Raw genomic sequence first — 8725 nt, 5'->3', positions numbered from 1 at the left:
AAAGTAGCCTAGTTACGGGAGGGAACAAAATTTAGGTGGCTATGAATCTTTACCTTAAGCTGGTTAAAGAAGGATTTCATCCCATCTGTTTGATGCCGAAATTGGCCATGTGCGATAAATTCAACATAAAAATGCTAGAGGAAAGCCGACAGAAAGTTGAATGCGTTCAATGCGAAGACAAACTCGTTGATTACGACAAAACAATTACCAAAAACATTGGCAGGAGACTCAAAATGTTAGACAATGAGCCGTCAAAAACTGGAGGTCTAGAGAGCAAGCTGTATCTCTGCGTTGGATCTCGAGTAATGGTTAGGAGAAACATCAATTTTGAAGAAGGTGTTATTAACGGCACCATGGCCATTATAACGGGATTCCAAAAGAACGACAGTGGGAACATCACTGGTATCCGTATCAGAGTAGATCGGGAACACAGCGACGAGAACAATAAGCCCGACATTTTAGTCGAGAAAATGAGCGTCAAGGTCTTGATAATGACCAATTTATACGTCAAACGAACACAATTTCCGGTAATCTTGGCATACGCTATACACAAAAGCCAGGGAATGAGTTTAAAATGCGGAATTATGGATTTGGGATCAAATTTATTTGGAACTGGCATGGCATACGTCGCTTTATCGCGAGTGACTTCCTTGGCCGGTCTCCATCTCTTGCAATTAGACTCGAATAAAATTACGGCAGATGGACGAGCCATTGAGGAGTATAACAGGCTGCGTCAAAAACACAGACCTGATCTTCCACTTATAGAAATAGTGGGGTCGGAAGGAAAGAGAGGTACAAAAAGGCCAACGTCGAGGAGTATTTTAGAAGTTGAAGGAGAGAGATCTGATGGAAAGGCAAAAGAAAGACCAAATAAAAAGATCAGACTAGGTCTTCAGAGTATAGACATTTTTCCCTTGAAGGGATTTGAAAATGGAGATGGAGTAACGTGCTACGCAAATAGCGTTTTGCAATTGCTGTTACTGATTCCGGAATTAAGGAACATTATTAAAGAGCACAAAGGATCATTGAGCGGCCTGACTGTCAGAGTAAATCTTCACAGTCCGACCGGTATACCCTTTGTTAATGCAGTAATCCGCGCAGTAACAGATCGCGGCAATTTACGCCTGGAACACACTAGCATAGGCGCCCAGACTAACTGAGAAACCGACCCTAGTGGTTTGGCAGTAGTAGCGGGCACCAGCACCGGAATAAGTCTTGGAACCATCGGTGAACCAAATAGTTTCACCCCCAGTGCCAAGAGGCAGTAGGTTAGTCCACTCGGCCCGAATGGGAAAGTGGGTGCTGAACGGCTTAGTAAAGTCGAAACTGGTAACAGTTTTGTCAGAGCCCATCAATAACGACGGCTCAAGTGCGGCAAACTCCAGGAAAAGCTTGGTATGGCTGTAGTCGCAGAGTCTGGGAGCCCAACAGCCATTAATGTGGAGCCTGTAGGCCCCCATGACAGCCTCCTCCTCAACGAAAAGATGAAGAAGAAGCATGTCGAGGAGTATTTCCATGGAAGCAGTCGGGGTCGATCTCATGGCCCCCGTGACACCAATGCAGGCTAGCCTTTGGAGCTTCCGCAGGTCAGCCTGCACCGTTTTAAGTCGGACCCTCGTCCACCAGACGAGTGCCCCGTAGGATAGTATGGGTCTAATGATCCCAGTATAGAGCCAGTGTACGGCCTTGGGGTTGAGGCCCCAAGTCTGGCCGACAGAGCTCCTGGTCCTCCAGAAAAGCATTTTGGCCTTCTTGATGCACCGATCAAGATGCGGCTTCCATGTAAGTCTGCAGTCAAAAGTCACCCCCAGGTATTTCACCTCGGAGGACTTTGACAGGACCTGGCCAAAGAAAGTGATATTATTGAACAGGTCCTTAGTATTCTTCCTCGTAAAAGGGACAAGGACAGTTTTGTCTGGATTAACAGTGAGGTTGACCACCTGGCACCATTGCTCCACGTTAGAGAGAGCAGAGCTCATAAGCGCGGTGACAGTAGCCGGGAACTTCCCGGTGAAAACTATCGCCACATCGTCCGCATACCCGAAGCAGTGGCAGCCCCAACACCCCCGAGCCTCGCCAAGAGCTCGTCCACCACAAGACACCACAACAGGGGGGAAAGAACTCCACCCTGAGGGCAGCCCCTGCTGGTGGTCACCCCAGAGAGTCCCCAAGAGGGACGCCGTCACCTCGCGGTCAGTAGGCATGGACTTTATCCAGCGGCCAAGAGTGTCGCTGATACCAAATCTCTTAACAGCGTCAGTAATAACCGAGCTGGAGACCTTATCAAAGGCCCCCTCAATATCGAGGAAGATGGCCAGTGGAATTTCCTGAAACTCGAATGCCTTATCCAGACAATTCGTAAGGTCGTGAAGGGCCGTCTCAGTGGATTTGCCTGTCCTCTCTCTTCGCCCTGTGCAGAACAGGGTAGAGATAGTCAGGTCTCGTTGGATTGATTAAAGTAGAGTTCGGAAAGTAGACCCCCAGCATATGCTTGAGAGTCTCAGCCCCAGGCTTAGTGTACACACCCTCCTGCAACTTGATAGTATCAAGTCGATGCGTATTATCATGCGCGAGAATTTTTCATGACCTTTGCAGTAGCCGGGACACTAGAGACTTGCTCACAGAAGGTCCGCCAAGAGTCCTTCTTAGCAGCTCTAACGGCCCTGTTGTAGGTATTAAGGGACAGCCTGTATCCAGTCTCCCGTACGCTTGGTTTTATTAAAGAGCCTGCGCGTGTATTTCCGGAGCCGGCTGAGATCCGCATTCCACCAAGGGACAAGCCTCGAGCGGTTAAAGGTCTTGAGTGGGCAGTTCCGGTGAAACGACTCAATAATAGAGCACTGTAGTACACCAGCCGCCCTCTCAAGATCCTTAGCTGAAGTTAGCTTAGGGGTAAGACCATCCGCGTAGCGTAGGAGTATGTCCTCCCTATAGCCGGCCCAATTAGTCCGTTTTGGATTGCGTATCTCCGTCCCTATCGGGACAGAAGTAGTGGCAACAGTGAAGCAAATATGCTTACGATCCGACAGAGACGGCTCATTTAATACATGCCAATTAGACACAGAAGACGCAAGGTTTTCCGTGGCTAACGTAAGGTCAATGACCTCCCTTCTGTTAGAGGTAACAAAAGTAGGCTCATTGTTTTGATTAAGAATATAGAGTTTAGAGCCAACTAGACATTCCAGTAGATGATCACCTCTCCTGTTGCAGTCAGAACTGCCCCACGTGCCATGATGAGCAATGGCGTCGCAGCCAATGAAACGTTTATCCCCTCCCTTCTCACATTGATCGACCAAATTGTCACCTCTAATGTCGGAAGAGAGTCCGCATCGTGGGCAAAGTAAGCAGAGGCAGCCGTGAACGTCATCTCGGCCCGCCCAGAGCCCAGAACCAACTTCACGGCCGTCGTATCCTGAGACGTGTATAGCGGTAGAGAGATACAGCAAAGGTCCTTCCGAACCAAAATACACGCCCTAGGCCTAACAGTGGAGTGGTCATAAAAGAGCCGCCCCGCTGTGCCGAGACCAAGGATTTTGCCATGGCAAATCCACGGTTCTTGTATGAGGGCCACATCAAGACCCTCTATAGCAAACCTCCTACAGAGTTCTGCGGAACCCGCCTTACTATGGTGCAAATTGATTTGAATTGCGTCCCCATGTTGACTAAGAGAGGGGTTCAGAAGGGACCTGGCTACACCTCATCAGTCCCGAGAGGGCTAGTAGCACCTCCCCCCTGACAGGCAATCTCCCAGTCCCAAGATCCTCCCCCCCCCGTCAGGATCACTAGAACGCTCATCGTCTGGACCCCGAAGGGTCGCATCCGATTCTACCAGTAGGGTGGACTCATCCATGGAAGATAAATCTTCCGAATGAGCCTCTCCCTCTCCCTCTGTGCCTAAAGCGACACCGGCAATTGACTGAAGTTCAGATATTGCAATTTCTTTTTAAATTATTTTTATTCCTTTAATCCTTAATCAATATTTAATTCAATCAACTGATTTTTACTGTTAATCGATCTATTTCCTCTAAATTAATTTAAAAAATTACATATCTACGCTTTTTCAAGAATAATTCCAATTTCCGAAAACATTTTATCATGAACATAATTATTTTGAAGGGATTTCGTGTCGATCTCTTTAACTTCTAAGCACCTTGACGGACACAGTTTTAATTCTTGCTGCCTTGACAAATTTTCAAGTTTGCACCAAAAAAGTTTAAATCTGTTGTAAGTTGCTGAGAAGACTGATGTTCAAGGGGTGTACTTAGTACATCAAAAACTTGTAAACCTGTACAACCCTTACTCTTGTATGCCGTCTTCCCCCTTAAACACCCCTAAAACTACAATTAAAACCATCGTTTTCCATAATCATTATAATGATCTGGAGTTCTGTTTAATATTATATGAAAAATATGACCCAATTTTCCGTTCAATTATCGGATAGCGTACAATGTGGCCCCATTTTTATGAAACTTTACGATAAACTACAAATGGAAAGGAATTTTAAGAAACTTTCCAACTATATTTTAAGAAAGCATTATAGTTGCAAATAAAGAGTATAATTGAACAGCGGCTCTCCTGTGTGGGTTCTGCATGGGATGAGAACCATGTTAGAGCGCTATTAAAATAGGCCAATGCGTGATCGCTTTTTCCCGGGGCTGTCGAAGCTTCATGGTGTTAAACTTTAAAGAGTATAAAACAGTTCGTCAGCCTATAACACACATCACTTTAATCCAAGTGCTAACAAACGAACGTCACTTTATCTTTTTAATACGGGATATTTTACAGTTAATATAGGCGCTGATTAGTTATAGAAATTAATTCCAACATGATTCACCTCTTTTCTGTATTCACTATTGCTATTCTCGTGCTGGCGCAGTTGACGAATACAATTCTTGCTGGTAAGAAAGCTTTGAAATAACCTTGGTTTGAAAATACTTATTCATGTCTGTTGAACGCTCAATTTACGCCAGATGGAAACCTTGTTTGAAAAATGTAAACAACTTCAAACAAGGTTAAGAAAATGGCCGCAATTCGACTTTTTGCAAAAATTATTGATACTTATACAATAAGAAAACAAATTTAATTATATTACCAAATAAATATAAGCGGTTTAAATTATAATTATAAAGTATCTCTGTTGAAAACTTTAATTTACTTATCTTTAACACGCTTCTTAATTCGCACTAATAAGATGAGGGTAAGTGAAATTCATCTTTTCATTAAGTACATAAAACACGGAGAAAATTTTAATTTTTATATTCTTTTACACGCACCATTTAATTCACAATGATAAGCTGGCTTAAGTAAGTGAAACTTCGGTCTACCAAAATTGGGTGAAAGATATTTGGGTGAAGACGACTGGGTATCCGACAATTGGGAGCGTTGAAAATTTGAAGTTTGACAATTAGAATTTAAAATTTGGTGAGCGAAAATTGAGTGGCAATGAAACACAGAGAGCGTCAATTGGGTGCATAAAAAATTTATTTTTCAAAAAGCAAATATTTGTTGAGAAACCATAAATGTTTAGCGGGAGACCAAATATAACTAAACCAAACATAACTGAACAAAACCTAACCTCACCTGAACTAACTGAACGAAACCTAACCTCACCTAACCTAATTGAACGAAACCTAACCTCACCTGACCTAACTAAACAAAACAACTTACCTGTCCTATCAGAACGAAACCTAACCTCATCTGACTTAATTATACCTAACAACCAACCCTAAATGAACCTAACATAGCCTGACCTTACAGAACATAATATTTTCACCAACCGAATCTAGTGGTTTTTAGAAAGTATATATTTTCACCCAATTGACGCTCTGTTGGTTTCATTGCCACCCAATTGTCACTAACTCAATTTTAAGTTCTCCCAATTGTTGGTCACCCAATCGTCGTCACCAAACTGTCTTTCACCCAAATTTTGTGCTCCTATGAAATTCATCTTTTTCATTAAGTGCATAAAAACGAGGGGAAAACATTTAATTTTAATTATCTTTTACACCCCCCTTTTAATTCACAATAATAAGCTAGTAGTAAGTAAAAATCATCTTTCTCATTAATTGAATGCATAAAACGCGGGAAAAGATTTAATTTTAATTATCTTTTACATGCACCTTTTAATTCACAACGATAAGGTTCAGGTAAGTGAAATTCATCCTTTTCATTAAGTGCTTAAAAAAGCGTGGAAAACACTATTTTTAATTATCTTCTACACGCACCTTTTAATTCACAATGATAAGCCTTTGGTAAGACAAATACATCTTTTTCATTAAGTATATAAACGCGGTGAAAATTTTAATTATCTTTTATATGCACATTTTAATTCACAATGATAAGCTGTTGGTAAGTGAAATTCATTCTTTTCATTACGAGAATAAAAACGTGGAGAAAACTTTAACTTTACCTTTTACACGCACGTTTTAATTCATCATAATAAGCCATTAGTACGTGAAACTTATCTTTTTCATTAAGTGTATAAAACGGGAAGAAAATTTTAAATTTCTTTTACACCCACTTATTAATACACAATGATAAGGTAATGGTAAGTAAAATTCATCTTTTTCATTAATTGCAGAAAACGCAGAGAAAACTTTAATTTTAATTATCTTCTACACGCATCTTTTAATTCACAATGATAAGCCGTTGGTATGTGAAATTCATCTTTTTCACTAAAAGCATAAAAACGTGTAAAAACTATAAAGCATAAAAACGTGTAAAAACTATAATTTTAATTATCTATTACACCCACTTATTAATTCGCAATTTTAAGTTCAGGGTACGTGAAATTCATCTTTTACATTAAGTCACAGTGCATAAAAAAACCGAGATAACTTTAATTTTAATTATCTTTTACACATACTTTTTGATTCACAATGATAAGCTCGCATGGGTAAGTAAAATTCTTCCTTTTTATTAAGTGCATAAAAATTCGGAGAAAATTTTTATTTTAATTATCTTTCACGCGCAGCTTTTGATTTAAAATGATAAGCTGGTGGTAAGTGAAATTCATCTTTTTCATTATGTGCATAAAAACGCGGAGAAAATTTTAATTTTAGTTATCATTTACACGCACCTTTTAATTCACATTGGTAAGCTGGCGTAAGTAAAATTCATCCTTTTCATTAAGCGCATAACAGCGTACAGAGGTTATTGTAAATATGGACGAGTGGTTTATGGAGACCAGCCAATGTAATCATCAATTTATTTGTATACACCCATAAGCGAGGGGTCCAACATTTACAGGAAACCCCAAAATGTTCTCGCGAAATCTTTCACACATAAAATCACGGAATCTTTGAAGAAATAACGAAATTACGAAAATAAAGAGGAAATTCCTAACCTTTGGCGAAATTGCGAAATCAAAGAAGAAAACAGTAAATCTTCAATTCTAAGAGAGCGGTAGCTCTGTTAGATAATACTTCATAATGACTTTAATGTATAAGGAAGGTTTATTAATTGGATGTAAGCTTTTTATTTTTGCACACGACATCATAAATGACGTTCGCCTAGGGGCCACGCTATCACGGCGACTCGATATTATGTACGGTGGGACCCTCGTATTTTCAGCTTGAGAGGTTACTGAGAATCAATGATGGAGAAATCTCCGCTCTAAACAGCGGCCGCTATCACGGGAATCTTATATTGTGTACGGGCATAATTTTTGCGATCTAATTGAGACCATTTTTGCTCACATTATATTCTTTTATTAATAGCCTCTTAGAATATTGCGTCAAGTGTTGTTTAGTTACTACTTTGAAGGGAATGAGAAGCTTCGTTTGAAAAACCTCTGATTTATATAACAAAAGATAGAATTAATTTCTGTAAATTCAAAAATATCAAGCTTTTAATTCTCCGATTTCTGGTTATTTAGCAATATACATTTGAAAATGCTTCATATGAAATGATTTGAAATCCACTTTTTGTGAAAGGCTAAAACGTTTCCCGTAGGCTGACGTCAGTAGTATAGGGCTACATTTCGTACCACGGTAGAGGTATAAAGTAGGTGCGTGGGAACTGGGTCATGGGAACTGGGTCATGGGAACTGGGTCAAGGGAACTGGGTCATGGGAACTGGAGCGTGGGAACTGGGTCAAGGGAACTGGGTCATGGGAACTGGAGCGTGGGAACTGGAGCACGCCGCCGCCGCGGTGAATCTTCGCGAGTTCCTTCCCCCCTCACCTCCGCGGGGTTCCCCGCGCGCGCCGCGAGTTCCTTCCCCCCTCACCCCCGCGGGGTTCCACGCGCGCGCCGCGAGTTCCTTCTCCATTTTAACTCCGCGAACTGGCTATAATACGTTTTATTCAATGCCTTCAAATATATATCAGTTTAGTTTTTAAATCATTTACATCGTTTACAATGTAGTTGTAAAGAAATGGTTCATCAATAGGTAGATTAGTACCAAAATCTTTGCGAAACTTTTCAATGACATTATCGTAGTTATTTACTTTTAAAGCTTTCACTAGGTTTTTTTCGACCCTTTCGTTCCAGTCAGTTTCTTCGGACTCGCACATAATATCGTGGGCTATTTTGTTTTGGCAAGAGGTATTGTCGCAGCATTGGGTCATCTCCAATAAGATTTCCGTTACGTTTTTCAGAATCGCTTCTCTCATAGTTTCAACGGCTCTTGTTTTTTCGTGTAGCTCTAAGTCTATGAGGGCTTTAATTTTCTTCAAATAATCCCAACTAGATTGGTTAAAGGAAATGCCCCCGCTTGTAGCGTA

The 8725-nt window shown here is 41.1% G+C and overlaps 1 long non-coding RNA gene across 1 annotated transcript; it reads left to right on the top strand.

The window, feature by feature from the left end:
• The first annotated feature begins 1397 nt into the window (after nucleotides 1-1397).
• On the top strand, nucleotides 1398-3086 carry LOC149712105 (uncharacterized). The gene is made up of 2 exons (XR_016375715.1): nucleotides 1398-1782; nucleotides 1872-3086. It is a non-coding gene; the product is annotated as an uncharacterized LOC149712105 (long non-coding RNA).
• Nucleotides 3087-8725: the final 5639 nt, after the last annotated feature.

The sequence above is a fragment of the Phalangium opilio genome, unplaced genomic scaffold, assembly GCF_054372755.1.
Source record: "Phalangium opilio isolate 3A_F unplaced genomic scaffold, DU_Popi_V2 ptg000011l_1, whole genome shotgun sequence".
Taxonomy (NCBI): Eukaryota; Metazoa; Arthropoda; class Arachnida; order Opiliones; family Phalangiidae; genus Phalangium; species Phalangium opilio.
The sequence above is the reverse complement of the archived record's forward strand: the minus strand, read 5'-3'. Positions and strand labels throughout refer to the sequence as shown.